The sequence below is a fragment of the Nomascus leucogenys genome, chromosome 17 (genome assembly GCF_006542625.1).
Source record: "Nomascus leucogenys isolate Asia chromosome 17, Asia_NLE_v1, whole genome shotgun sequence".
NCBI lineage: Eukaryota > Metazoa > Chordata > Mammalia > Primates > Hylobatidae > Nomascus > Nomascus leucogenys.
In genome coordinates, this window is record NC_044397.1 from 71983110 (window position 1) to 71998879 (window position 15770).

General features: G+C 40.4%; 1 protein-coding gene across 2 annotated transcripts in view; it reads right to left on the bottom strand.

Annotated features, from left to right (window-relative positions):
- Positions 1-15225, bottom strand: part of BBS9 (Bardet-Biedl syndrome 9) — a 478120-nt gene extending 462895 nt beyond the window's left edge. The window contains exon 1 of one of the 2 annotated variants that reach the window (XM_003279188.3): positions 14716-15225. The gene's annotated coding sequence lies outside the window, so the exon portion shown is untranslated. The remainder of the gene's footprint in view (positions 1-14715) is intronic. The other variant, XM_003279191.3, reaches the window with a different exon arrangement.
- Between the last annotated feature and the right edge of the window lie 545 nt (positions 15226-15770).

The following is a 15770-nucleotide window of genomic DNA, read 5'->3' on the forward strand; positions in this document are numbered from 1 at the left end:
CAGCACTAGAACTCAGTCTGAACTAACCTTATCTAATTGCATGTACAGATGCTTTTCAATTTATGATCGTATTACATCTCAATAGATCCATCATAAATTGAAAATATTTTAAGTCAAAAACGCATTTAATATACCAGGAAAAAGATCAAAATTCAAAATTTGAAGTATGGTTTCTATTGAATGTGTATCACTCTCACAACATCCTAAAGTTGAAAAATCGTACGTCAAACACTTGTTTACAGTATGAGAACTGAAACAAGAAAGCAGTTGTTTAACGATCAGCTGGGAACATGTGCATCAGGTGACTCAATTTTTACTCCTTTGCACTTGACCACAAATGACCACAAAAGCATTGCGAGCACTGATTTGGGATTTACAAATAAATTTTAGCAAGTAGGTAAATTCACGAATGATACAGAGTCTGCCAATAATGAGGACCAGCTCTACTTTTTTTAAATGTAGACCAACCTGCCTCTTAAAGTAAGCCTTCCACATGAACTAATCATAGAAACCAAGGTCACTTGTTTTTATACAAAGTTGGCCAAGAAATTGGCTGTAAATAATGTGGTGGGAAAGTACAGCCTCTGGAGGCAACCTGTGTGAGTTTGAATTCCTGCTCCACCACATATTAACCATGCAACCAGTGGAAGATTACTAAAAGTTACTGAACATCTCTGTACTTCAGCTTTCTCATTTACAAAATAAAGGTAAGAGTGGTGTTGTGATGGTTAAATAAGAATGCAGTTTCCTACAGAACTTGAAAAAATATGTGCAAGTCATATATATGATAAGGAATTAAAATCCAGGATACATAAAGAACTCCTACAATTCAACAACAACAACAAAAACAAGCCATCCCATTAAAAAATGGGCAAAAGAACCTGAATAGACACTTCTCCAAAGAAGATACACAAATGAACTGGGCACGGTGGCTCATACTTGTAATCCCAGCATCTTGGGAGGCAGAGGCAGGAGGATCACTTGGGGTCAGGAGTTCAAGACCAGCCTGGCCAACATCACGAAACCTCATCTCTACTAAAATACAACAATTAGCCAGGCATGGTGGTGGGCACCTGTAATCCCAGCTACTCAGGAGGCTGAGGCAAAAGAATTGCTTGAACCTAGGAGGCAGAGGTTGCAGTGAGCCAAGGTCATGCCACTGTACTCCAGCCTGGGTTACAGAGTGAGGCTCTGTCTCAAACAACAACAAAAGATATATAAATGGCCAAGAAGCATATGAAAAGATGCTCAAAATCACTAATCATCAGGGACATGCAAATCAAAACAGTATCACCTCACATCCATTACCAAAAAAAACAAAAATATATTCAATCTAAGAATGATGATTGCAAGAAGAAAAAAACACAAAATAACAAGTGTTGGCAAGGACATGGAGAAATTGGAATCTCTGTACACTGTTGGTGGGAATATAAAATGGTGTAGCTACTATGGAACACAGTGGGTAGGTCCCACAAAAAATTAAACATAGGGCCGGGCACAGTGGCTCACGCCTGTAATCCCAGCACTTTGGGATGCTGAGGCAGGTGGATCATGAGGTCAGGAGATTGAGACCATCCTGGCTAACACAGTGATACACCATCTCTACTAAAAATATAAAAACTTAGCCAGGTGTGGTGGCAGGTGCCTGTAGTCCCAGCCACTCGGGAGACTGAGGCAAGAGAATGGCATGAACCCGGGAGGCGGAGGTTGCAGTGAGCTGAGATCGTGCCACTGCACTCCTGCCTGGGTGACAGAGCAAGACTCCATCTCAAAAAAAAAAAAAAAATTAAACATAGAAGTTTTGATCCAGCCATCATCCCACTTCTTGGTGGATATCCAAAAGAACTAAAGACAGAATCTCAGAGAGATATTGTTACACACGGATTTACTGTATCATAATTCATAACAACCAAGAGGCAGAAGCAACCTAAACATCCATCAATGGATAAATGGATAAAGAAAATGTGGTATACCCATACAATGGAATATTATGCAGCCTTAAAAAGGAAGGAAATTCTGACATATGCTATGTAGATGAAACTTGAGGAAACTTATGTTAAGTAAAATAAGCCAGTCACAAAAAGACAAATACTATATAATTCCACTTATGTGAGGTACCTAGAATAGTCATAGAAACATTAAGAATGGTGATTGTCAGGGGCTAGGGAGAAAGGAGAACTGTTAATAGGTATACAGTTTTGACTTCGCAGATGAGGAGTTCTGGAGATTGGTTGCACAATAATGTCAATTTACTTACCATTACTGAACTATATAGTTAAAAATGGTTAGATGTTCAATTTTATGTTACATGTATTTTACCACAATTAAAAATAAAAAATACATAGTTTTAGGTTTTTACAAAAAGGAATACAGTAGACCACTTAGTACAATACCTGGCATATAATAAGCACTTAATAAGTGTTAGCCATTGCTCTGGTTTTGATCCCTTTTTATGATTTTTTAAACTTACATTAAAGAAAAAAACTCAGTGTTCTGGTTAAACACACTATGGTACATCTACATCATATCAATATAACTTAAGAATTTAGGCCGGGCGCTGTGGCTCACGCCTGTAATCCCAGCACTTTGGGAGGCCGAGGCAGGCGGATCACAAGGTCAGGAGATTGAGACCATCTTGGCTAACACGGTGAAACCCCATCTCTACTAAAAATACAAAAAATTAGCCAGACATGGTGGCGGGAGCCTGTAGTCCCAGCTACTCGGGAGGCTGAGGCAGGAGAATGGCGTGAACCCAGGAGGCAGAGCTTGCACTGAGCCGAGATAGCGGCACTGCAGTCTGGCCTGGGCAAAAGAGCAAGACTCCATCTCAAAAAAAAAAAAAAAAAAAAGAATTTAAAACATAACTGACACATGCAACTTGGATGATTTCAAGAGCATTATGCTGAATGAAAAAAAAAAATCCAAAAAAGGTAAAATATTAAATAATTACATTTCTAATTCTCAAAATGACAAAATCATACTAATGTAGAACAGACAGGTGTAACTATAAGGAGCTAATAATAAAAGGTACTTTCTTTGGGATTAATTTCTTAGAACTATCTACAAAAAAAAAGTGCATCTAACATAAAACCTGGTAAAATCCAAATCAAATCTATAGTTTAGTATTATACTAACGTCAATTTAATGGTGGGCTGGGCATGGTGGCTAACATCTATAATTAGCCTGGGCAACATAGGGAGACCCCATCTCTACAAAAAATAAAAAAATTAGATGGGCATAGTGGTCCATGCCTATAGTCCCAACTACTGTCAGGAGTTTGAGGTGAGAGGATCAACTGAGCCCAGGAGTTTGAGGCTGCAGTGAGCTTTTTTGGGGGCTGAGAAACAGAGTCTTGCTCTGTCACCCAGGCTGGAGTGTAGTGGCACAATCCCAACTCACTGCAACCTCTACCTCCCAAGTTCAGGCGATCTCCTGCCTCAGCCTCCCAAGTAGCTGGGATTGCAGACACCTGCCAACACGCCCAGCTAATTTTTGTATTTTAGTAGAGACGGGGTTTCCCCACGTTGACCAGGCTGGTCTCTAACTCCTGACCTCAAGCAATCCACCCACCTCAGCCTCCCAAAGTGCTGGAATTATAGGCCTGAGCCACCGCGCCAGCCTGCAGTGAGCTTTGATCAAGACACGGCACTCCAGCCTATGTAACAGAGACCCAGTCTCTAAGAAAAAAGCAAATTTGGTGGTTTTGATCATTGTACTATTTTCTTTGGGAAACCATTATTTTCGCAACTTCTAAGTGAATCTAAAATTATTTCAAAATGATTAGTTTAAAAAAAAATATCAGGAGAAAAAAGAAGGAAAACTAGATCCAAAGTCCTCTATTTATGCTAAGAAAGAAATTAGATACACTGGAAGTTGATGGAAGTGAACAAATATCTAAAGGTAAACAAATTTATCATGAGTTTCAAAATATGTGAGAGACTTTCTGAAAAATATTTGCACCATTTGTTATTACTAAGGACATTATATAACCATACAAATTGTCACATTACTAAATTTCAAATCTGGTAGCAAGCATTCAAAAAACATAATAATCATCTGTATTATACTTTTATTGGATTTTTGAGAGGAAAGTAACAGTATTCAATAAATCCCATATATGCTCACTATATATGCCAAATACCTAGGAGAATTGTAATATGCCATACTACTGGACTACGAGAATGAGGATACATCATTCTCTTGCAGTTCGGAGCAAAATATTACCCAAATTCACACTTGAAATGCCAGTGATTCCCTAGGAGGACTCACAGGACACAGCATAGTCATCTTCATGGCTATGAAGGATGGCTACGATAAAAGGATAAAAAGCATAATCAGGAAAGGGAAAAGGTGCATGATGAGAAATCTGGAGAAAACCAGACACGGGCTTAGAAGACAAAGGATTGGTACAGAGGTTAAGAAGAGGAGGAATCCGGCCGGGTGCGGTGGCTCACGCCTGTAATCCCAGCACTTTGGGAGGCCGAGGCGGGTGGATCACGAGGTCAGGAGATCGAGACCATCCTGGCTAACACGGTGAAACCCCATCTCTACTAAATATACAAAAAATTAGCCGGGCGTGGTGGCGGGTGCCTGTAGTCCCAGCTACTCGGGAGGCTGATGCAGGAGAACGGCATGAACCTGGGAGGTAGAGCTTGCAGTGAGCCAAGATCACGCCACTGCACTTCAGCCTGGGTGACAGAGTGAGACTCCATCTCCAAAAAAAAAAAAAAAAAAGAGAAGAAGAAGAAGAGGAATCCACCAGAAGCTTAACAGGGGCATTCACTGAGATCGAAACAAAGCCAGAAGTGAGTTATCTCGAAGGAAGTGAAAAAAAAATGTATCTAGAAAAAGGGAGTGACCAGCTGTATCAAGCGCTCCTGATACACCATAAAGGATGAAGACTTCGAGGCATAAGCTCCATTTGGAGACACAGCTAAGGACAGAAATTAGTAGTAACCAACCAAAGAGTAAGTGATCCTCTACTCACTCCTGCACCAGCCGGTTCAAAAGTCTCAAGGAGAGAAAATAAGAAAGGAAGAACTATACAACACTCAAAGGGGGTCTTACCTTTGCCTAACACAGGCAGAAAAGAAAACTTCATGGGGCCTGCCTAGAGAACATATTAACCAAGTAAGGGAGAAATAGAAGAGATTTTTCTGTCAATGATAATGAATGATACATTTTTAAAAAGTCAAAATCCTTAGATAAGTGACCACAAGAGACAAAGCTGGAGTTTGAATATAAATACTGAATCAAGTCAAAGTAGCTATCCTATGAAAATGGCCTTAAAAACCTGTTAGTCAATAAATTTTTTCAGCTTGCTAGAATGAATACAAAAAAACCTCCAAATTATGATCTAGTGGGCTGTTAAAATAAAAGATAAAAGACAAAAAAAAAATCAAAAATATCCTCCAATATGAAAGAACTTTCCAACAATGTCTACAAATAGGAATGCCTATAGAAGACATTCATTTCTCATTAATTTGTTTTTTTTGTTTTGTTTTTTGTTTTTTGTTTTTGAGACGGAGTTTCACTCTTGTTGCCCAGATTGGAGTGCAATGGCACGATCTCGGCTCAGCGCAACCTCCACCTCCCGGGTTCAAGCGATTCTCCTGCCTCAGCCTCCCGAATAGCTGGTATTACAGGCATGTGCCACCATGCCCAGCTAATTTTGTATTTTTAGTAGAGACGGGGTTTCTCCATGTTGGTCAGGCTGGTCTTGAACTCCCGAACTTAGGTGATCCGCTGACCTCGGCCTCCCTAAGTGCTGGGATTACAGGCATGAGCCACCACACCCGGCCTCATTTCTCATTAACTTCTAACCGAAAATTAGAAATCTACTTGTACTGACAAAATAGCAAAGGCATCATTTAAATCCCTCTTGGCAAGGCACAGTGGTTCATGTCTGTAATGCCAGCACTTTGAGAGGCCAAGGCAGGAGAATCGGTTCAGGCCAGGAGTTTGAGACCAGCCTGGGCAACATAGCAAGACCCCATCTCTCCCCCCGACCCAAAAAAAATATTAGCCAGTCTCCCACTTGAGCCCAGGAGATGAGGCTACAGTGAGCCACAATTGCACCACTGCACTTCAGCCTGGGCAACAAAGCCAGACCCTGTCTCTTAAAAAATATATATATCATTATTGTTTCTCCTGCTCTATCAATTTTTTCTTATTCACCCACCACTTTGTTAGCTCCTGAAATCCCCCTTTTCACAGAGATTGGTCCCTTGCTACTCCAGGTGTAATCCCTGATTCAGCAGCATCTGTATCACACAAAAGCTTATGAGAAATGTTGAATCTCATCCTCCCCAAACAGTATCTCCAGGTGAATCACATGCACCTCAAGGTTGAAGAGGCACTGATGTAACTAATACCTGATTGCCTAAGTGGATATTTTCTTATAGCAGAGCTCCAGTTTTCCCCTTCTTTTTCAGAGGACCTCTGCCATCAGTTACCTTTTGAGGGCTTAAAAAAAATCATTTTTCAAATCAAAGACCTAAAACAGCTGGAAAGTGTCCATCAATCAGCTGGTCCTCTCATTTTATAGGAGAGGCCCAGATAAGTTACATGATTCCCATACCTCACACAGCTAATTGCAGGACCTTGCTTCTGCATACTCTCTCCCTGGTCTCTAGACCCCTGTCTCATTAGGCTGCCAATAATCTGCAAATTTAATATCAAAAAGCTGAAAAAGTATGTGGATAGAAGGATTTTTTTGTTGTTTGTTTGCTTCGTTTTAATCTTTAAAGACTGTGGAGGAAGGGCTAATTTTTAAACCTACATCCAATAAATGGCTCTTCCTCACAAGACCATAGCTACCTTAATTATTTCAGAACAACAATATTTCAGAGCAACAACAATGACTTTCATGCCAGGGCAAACATAAGGTCATGCATAGCAGAATTTCATAAATTCCATTACATAAACATCTTATATGTTTGTTCCCCCAATGTCCGAAGTGGTATCATGCACCATTGTAGACAATAATTTATTGAACAATAAGGACTTACATCTTTAAAGAATTAATGAACAATAGAAAAAAACAACAATTTGGGCTGATAATCAATAGTCACCATTTGTTTCCCAAGTGCCTCTCTCCACTTTCAAAGGTAGAAGCAGAGAAGGAGCACTGCCCACTCCCAAGAAATTAAGAAACCACAAACTCTCATCAGTACGAAGTTGGGATACCACTAATTTCCTTTGATAAAAAATGGGTGGATTTCAAAAGACAACTTAGGCAGCAGTGATGGCAGCCACTGCGAAGACACTGGCTGCAGCGGGGGAGGCATAGCAGGGGCTGCCCACTCTGTGGAGCCAGCGGGGGCTGGGAACAGGCAGGAGCCCCGCCCCCTACCAGGTTGGAAGGCCGGGAGCCCTGCGCTCCTGGGCGCATCTGCAGCCACCCAATCACAGCTCCAGACCCAGGCATCCCTGCACTGTCGGGGGCCTGGGAAGCACCCCTGCCCCTGCGGTTTGGAAGTGCCCACTCCCGCTCCCCGGCCTCTCCCAACTCCCAGAGCCCACTCCGATTTTGAACCCAAGTTGAAGCCGAGCCCAGGTGCTGTCGCAACCCAGCCAGGTGTGTGTGCACTCAGGGCAGTGCTGATACATCAGTCCCCTAACACCTCTGTCCCCTCCAGACTCTGGGCGCCGACAGCACAGGAGGGACACCCAGGAGGAGCTGAGGGCTTGGGTATACTCCACTGGTATACCCAAGAACAGAGGAGACCCTCTGCTGACTCAAGAAGAAATAAAAAATCTAAATAGATCCATAATAAATAAAGAAATTGAATTAGTAATCAAAAAACTATCCACAAAGAAAAGGCCAGGCCAAGACAGATCCACTGGCGGACTCTACTAAACAATTAAAGCAAAATTATACCAATTCTTCAAAAACTACTCCAAAAAATAAAAGAGGAGAGAATACTTCCCACCTCATTTTATAAATCTAGTTACCCTGAGCCAAAACCAAACACATCACAAGAAAACAACAGACCAATATCCTTTATGTATATGGATGAGAAAATCCTCAACAAAATATTACTAGCTAACTGAATCCAATAATATATAAAAAGTATTATATAACATGACTAAATGGGGTTACCTGAGGAATGCAAGGTAGGCATCCTTAACATCCAGAAATGAATTAATATAAAATCAATACAATCTAAATCAAAAGCCACTTGATCACCTCCATAAATCCAACTCTTCCATTATAAAAAACACTCAAAACACTAGGAATAGAAGGTTCCTCACACTGATAAAAGACATTATGCAAAATCCACAGCTTACATCATACTTAATAGTGTAAACTGAACACTTTCCTCCTAAGATCAGGCACAAGACAAAGATGTCTGCATTCACCACTTCTATTCAAAATCATACTGGATGCTCTCAACTACAGCAATTAGGTAAGAAAAGGAAATAAAAGGCTTCCAAATTGGAAAAAAAGAAGTAAAACTATCTTTACTCACAGGTGACATAATCTTGTATATAGAAAATCCTAAGGAATTTATGAAAAAACTATTAGAACTAATAAATGAGTTAAGCAAGGTTGCAGGATATAAAATAAATATTCAAATATCAATTATATTTCTATATTCTTGCAATGAACAATCCAAAATGAAATTTTAAAAATAATTACATTTACAGTAGCACCCAAAAGAGTAAAATACATAAGTTAGCCAGGTATGGTGGTGCACACCTGTAATACTAGCTACACAGGAGGCTGAGGCAAGAGGATCACTTCAGCTCAGGAGTTCGAGATTACAGTGAGCTGTGATCACAACACTACACTCCAGCCTGGGCAACAGAGCAAGACCCCACCTCAAAAAAAAAAGAATACTTAGGAATAAAGTTAACAAAATAAGTGTAAAACGTAGACTCTGAAAACTATGAAAACATTGTTATAGAAATTAAAGAAGATCTAAATAAATGGAAAACATCCCATGTTCATGGATCTGAAGACTTCATATTGTTAGGATGGCAATACTTTCCAAATCAATCTACAGATTCAATGCAATCCCTATCAGATTCCCAGATGGCTTCTTTCCTCTCTGTAGAAATCAACAAGGTTATTCTAAAATTTGTATGGAATTTCCAGGGACCCAGAATAGCAAAAACAATCTTAAAATTAAAAAAGAACAAAGGTAGAGAAGTTACACTTCCCCATATTAAAACTTACTAAAGCAACAATAATTAAGCCAGTGTGGCACTAGCATAAGGATAGACGTAAAGATAAATGGAAAATACTGAGAGTCCAGAAATAAACCCATACATCTATGATCAACTAATTTTCAACAAAGGTGCCAAGATCATTCAACGAGTAATTGCAACAAATGGGTCTAAGATGACCAAATAGTCACATGCAAAAGAATGAAATCGGACGCTTACCTTGAATAATATTTTTAAAATTAACTCAAAATGTGTCAAAGATCTAAGTATAAGCTAATGTATAGCTAAAACTATGAACTCTTGAAACTCTTAGAAAACTATATAAGTAAATCTTTATGACCTCAGATTTGGCAATGGATTCTTAGATTTGACACCAGAAACGTGAGCAATAAAAAATAAATAAGGGCAAGGCATGGTGCTTAATGCCTGTAATTCCAATACTTTGAGAGGCCAAAGCAGGAGGATTGCTTGAGCCAGGAGTCTGAAACCAGCCTGTGCAACATGATGAGACCCCATCACTACAAAAAATATAAAAATTAGCCAGGTGCGGTGGTGTGTGTGCCTGTAGCCCCAGCTACTGCGGAGGCTGAGGTGGGAGAATTGCTTGGCACTGGGAGGCTGAGGCTACAGAGAGCCATGACTGCACCACTGCACTCCAGCCTGGATGACAGAGCAAGACCCTGTCTCAAAATAAATAAATAAAGCCAGGTGCAGTGGCTGACGCCTGTAATCCCAACACTTTGGGAGGCTGAGGCAAGCAAACTGCTTAAGCCTTAGAGTTTGAGAAGAGCCTGGGTAACAAAGTGAGACCCCATCTATACAAAAAATAAAAAATAAGCTGGGCATGGTTGTGTGTGCCTATAGTCCCAGCTACTACTTGAGAGGCTGAGGCAGGAGTCTGAGGTTTGAGCCCAGGAGTTTGAGGTTGCTGTCAGCTAAAATCATGCCACCACACCTCAGCTTGGGCAGCAGAGTGAGACTCTATCTCAAAAAAACAAATGAATAAACTAGACTTCATCAAAACTAAAATCTTTTGGGTTTCAAAGGTCACCATCAAGAAGATGAAATGATGGAAGAAAATATTTGCAAATCATATATCTGATAATATACAAGAACTCATACAACTCAATAATAAAAAAAGTCCAATTAAAAATGAACAATGGGTCTGAATAAGGTATTTTTCCAAGTCAGATAAACAAATGGCCAATAAGAACAAAAAGATGCTCAAGGCCAGGCACAGTGGCTCAAGCCTGTAATCCCAGCACTTTGGGAGGCCAAGGTGGGTGGATCACTTGAGGCCAGGAGTTTGAGACCAGCCTGGCCAACATGGTGAAACCCCATCTCTACTAAAAATACAAAAAAAAAAAAAAAATAGCCATGCATGGTGGCAGGTGCCTGTAAGCCCAAACACTTGGGAGGCTGAGGCAGGAGAATCGCCTGAACCCGGGAGGCAGGGGTTGCAGTGGGCCAAAACCACACCATTGCACTCCAGCCTGGGGAACAAGAGCAAAACTCTGTTTCCAAAAAAAAAAATGCTCAGCATAATTAGTCATCAGGGAAACACAAATCAAAACTATGAGATATCACTTCACACCTACTATGACAGAATCAAAGAAGTAATAAATGTTGGTGAGGATGTGAAGAAATCAGAGCCCTCATATACTGCTAGTGAGAATGCAAAATGATGCAACCACTTTGGAAAGGAATCTAGAAGTTCCTCTAACACTTAAACACAGAATTACCATATGACCCAGCAATTTGACACTGAAGTATCTATCCAAGAGCAATGAAAACATACGTGCATACAAAAAAAACTTACACATAAATGTTTATAGTAGCATTATTCATAATATCCAAAATTTGGAAACAACCCAAATGTCCATCAGCTGATGAATATATAAACAAAAGGTAGTATCCATACAGTGGAATATTATTTGGCCATAAAAAAGAAAAGAACAAAATACTGATATATGTTACAACATAAATGAATAAAAGCTTATAGGTTTTAGAATCAGACATATCTGGCTCTTAAAAACATGCTAAGTTAAAGAAGCCTGTCACAGAAGTCCACCTATTATATTATTCTATTTATATAAAATATCCAGGACAGACAAATTCATAGAGACAGAAAGTAGATTCATAGTTGCTTAGGTCTGGGAGTAGGGGAGAAGGAAGAGAGAACGAGAGTTATAGCTAAAGGATGTGAGGTTTCTTTTTGAGTTAATAAAAATATTCCAAACTTGGCTGTGGCAATGGTTACATGTATCTGTGAATATACAAAAAAGGAACTGAATTTTGTGTGTTAAATGGGTGAATTGTATGGTATTTGAATTATATTTCAACAAAGCTGTTTTTTTTTTTTAAAGAACAAATGATGATGGATACATGGGGGTTCATTTTGTTATTCTTTATGCTTTTGCTTATGCTTCAAATTCCCCATGAAGTTTCATTTTTTTTTTTTTTAAAGCAGAACACTCCTGTATTTTGGCCACATTTACCATTAGGCCAGGCACGGTGGCACACACCTGTAATCCCAGCACTTTGGGAGGCCAAGGCAGATTGACCACTTGAGCCGAGGAGTTCAAGACCAGCCTGGGCAACATAATGAGACCTCATCTTTGCCGAGCATGGCAGAAAAAATAAAAATTATTACAACTTTTTTAAATATTAAAAAAAGAACAATAGCAAATTAAATTCAGAAGGTCAGCAAAATAAATTCTGCCCTTTCTCCTGGAAGACACCCCAAGTCATCAAGAAAATGAAAAATTAGCCATAAATTGAGACACAAATAAAATGCTAATCTGTATTCCAATCTAGGAAAGATATAGGCCTTGACATTGAGATATTAAGATAAGCAGGTGGGTGGGGGAGGTCTGGTACTGACAGGTTAGGAAGGATGGTAAGGAACAATAGTAATATAACATTTTTCGGTCATGAAACCTGGCTTTTGGGTTACAAAAATAAACAAAAAGTGTTTTAAATAACAAAAAATAAAATACGTATACACTAATTTTTTTAATTCAGTTTAGTTAACTGTCTTGAATAAGGAACCGAGGTTTGCATTTTATCCCCTTTTCATTCAGTGTTGATTTCCAGTTGCTGACTGATTTAAGTAATTGGAAAATAAAAACCAGGTTTTTAATGACTTCACCTTAAAGGAAAGTATCTACTAATCATTTACTAAACCCAGTTAGGATTCTAAATGCTTTGCAAGCATTCTATTTTGAACTTCATAACAAAAGTACAAAGTAAATTGTAGATACTATTATTCAGGTATCCTTGAATACAGAGAAGTTAAGAAATCTGTGCCAGTGGTCTCACTAGTTAAGTGACGTGCGGTACCTAAACCCAGACCGTCTACTCCAGAACCCTAAACAAACGGCCCGTGCACATGCCCCTCCATGTAGACTATAAAAGCAATAGCTCTATTCACACTAATTCTAATCACTACAAGTTCAAGCTGCAGGCAAGTATGTCATACATTTGATTAAATTGTTAAAGGATGATTAGAAGACAATAATTTGAAGGTTGTAACAGGTGCATTCCTATAAATAGGCACAACAGATTAGTTTCTAATGCTTTATTAGAATAATAAATGGGAGATAATCTCCTTACCCCCTAAACTCCAGAAATTCTCTTCTACATTCTTCACTTGACACGTTTTTGTTTTGAATACTTATTTTTCTACAAGTTTACTCAGATTTAGGTTTCATTTAAGAGGTGGCTGACCTTTTTTTGCTGACCTTCTGAATTTAATTTGCTATTGTTCTTTTTTTAATATTGTAAAAAGTTTTAATAATTTTTATTTTTTCTGCCATGCTCGGCAAAGATGAGGTCTCACTATGTTGCCCAGGCTGGTCTTGAATACCTCATTGACCTAGTCCTACAATATGATCACCTGTGAAAATAATAACCCCAAAGAATGCTGTGGAAAAAACATACGGGTTTGAAGGTCAGTTCTGGAAACAGACCTTGAAGCTGTTGTTCATTTTCAGAGCTTTGCTTTCTCCAGATTATGCCAGTGTCACATCAAATTTAAGAAAGTAGAAATCAGGTCTTCCAGTCAAAGAAAGATGACAAATGCATGTAGCGTTAGAAGTATACTGCTTTTGAAGGCAATAATACAAGGGCTCACTGTTGGAATTTTCAACAAAAGACGCAAAGGGCAAAATAACACAAAATTTGGAGTAGGACAGCTCTGGGCTCACTTTCTGACCACGTTTACACTACATGATCTTAAACAAGTCCCTTATCCTCTAGTATCTCAATTGTTCTAGGGTGGAGGAGGATAAAATGGCTCAACCCATAGCAAGTACTCAATAGATGTCAGTAATAACCTAACAGTAGAAACAGTGGTGGTGGGAGAGACGGTGGTAGTAGTGGTAGTGGAAAGAGACGGTGGTAGTGTGTTCTGTGCAAGACACAATTACGAATGCCACCCGCTGGACTGAAATTTTAAATGGGACTCACAAAGACTGATAGTAGTCACTAATGGAAATGTTATTAACCAGCAGGGATGTTTTATAATAACTTCATGTATTTTAATAATTTTCAAAAAATATTTCTAAGTATTCTAAAGCGTAAGACTTACTACATCCCTCAAAAGGTGTAAAAGTTTTAAAATTACTATATATACTATTGCTGTTGGATTTTTTTCCCTTCAATGAGCATTTCCATGAAGAAGTTGTACCATAAATATAAATGTATAGTTGTAATTTAACCACAACAATTACACACAAGGAAAAATCCCTTAAACTCTCACAAATAACTTGTAACTTATTTTCAAAATAAAGTTTTTTAAAATTCTTCTTTAAAAACTTCTGGGTTTTCTAGTTTCTTTTTTTAATTCGTCCGTATATTCATGAAAAAAATCTCAGTAATTGTTTTCTTTATAAAATGTTAATAAGTTAGAAAATCTTTCTCTGAATGCTGGCCAACTTAAGACCCATAGCTTATCCTGCAGCATCTTTCAAGTTGTTTATCAATGAGGACACGTAAGATGTGTATACCTGTAAGATACGGTTTCATTTTTAAAGTAAAAGTGAGATACCCAAAAAAATACATTTCTCCAGGAAATTGAAGTCAAATGCAGGATTTGACCTACAGGAGGTGCTGATAAAATCAGCGCAGCTCATCTAAACTGTTGTGGTCTCCAAGTAAAAAGAGGAGAAACAATAATCCTATTACTAGAAGGATTGGGGGTATTAGTACATGCATCCTACTTCAGTCGTAGGCTGGGAACTGCTTTGCCCATTTACTCACAGACCTGTTGAAGTGTCTCAGGAGGATGCTCATGCTCCACGTGACATTCCTCAATGGAATCCTTAAAAATTCTCATCCCTTTTTTCTCAAAGGTATTCACAGAATCTCATACACTTTGTGCTTCTAATGTTTGTTTATTTCAGTGCAAACATCTTTCTAAGAAATCAATCACCTTGCAGCCTCCAAACAATTTACTGCATTGGAGGATCTTGTTCACAAAATAAAACATGGAAAGGGTATTCATGTACCCGAAGTTTAACACCAGACATACCATCTTACCTGATGCCACGTCAGATGAGCTCTGCCCCACCTTTCTGCGAACCCTCGTTCCGCAAATTTTTCTTTATGAACGCCTGACAAGGTCCCAGTGATGGAGCAGAGGGAGCAAGAACGGAGGGTGCAGAGAAAAGCAACCTTTAGCTTCACTATTCCCTCTCGTCTTCCAGCTGAAAGTTGTTCCACGTACCGGGCAAAGAGAGAGCCCCACCAGGCAGCACCACCAGCTCCACAGAGTTGGAGTGATTCCCCCAAGAAGCTCCCCTGCGCCCCCCGTCACCCCCAGAGACCAGCAGAGGAAACGGCATCTATCCCTTGGAAGACACTAGGCAGGCGAAAACAAATGCAAGTCCTGCTGCTCACACAGAGGAGGAAAGGATGGAGGAGGCGGCGAATGGTGTGTAGCAAAAACCCGACGGCCGCAGCGGAAGGGACACCTCCCCTCTCCAGCCTAACTCTGAGCCATCTTCGCCCTGTTGTCATGGCACTTACAACGGACGCCACTGCGCAGGTCACGCCGTGCCGCGCCGCCTTCTGGGGGCTGGAGTCCAGAGAGGCTGCGGCGCGAAGACGGAGACCGACTTCTGAGAGAGCCGCGGTTGGAATTAGATTACTACTGGGGCGGGGTTCGAGTGAACCACGGCCTGGTCCTCATTAGCAGAGAGTGATAATTACTGCAATCCTCTGCCCTGTCCTGACAGCAGTTCCTTAAGGAAGACCCGCCTCCTGCCTGGGCTCCGGGCGCAGGCCACGCCCCCCGGCCGCGTGCCCGCCCTCTCCCCTCGGCGCGTGTGGGTGGGGCCTAGTGGGGGCGGGGCGTCGCTGGCTTGTCCGTGGTGCTCTGCGATCGCGCGCTTCTGAGAGTCCCAATCGCGGGTTTTTTTTTCCTGCCGGGACACTCATGAGGGCCCCGTCCATGCACCGCGCGACCGTGGCGAGGGTGGTCGCGGTAGCGAGCGCCAGCGTGTGAGCCCTGGTGGCGAGGGTGGTGCTGGCCCAGTACATATTCACCTTGGAGAAGAAGATGGGGCGGAAGACCAAGATCATCGAGATGATGA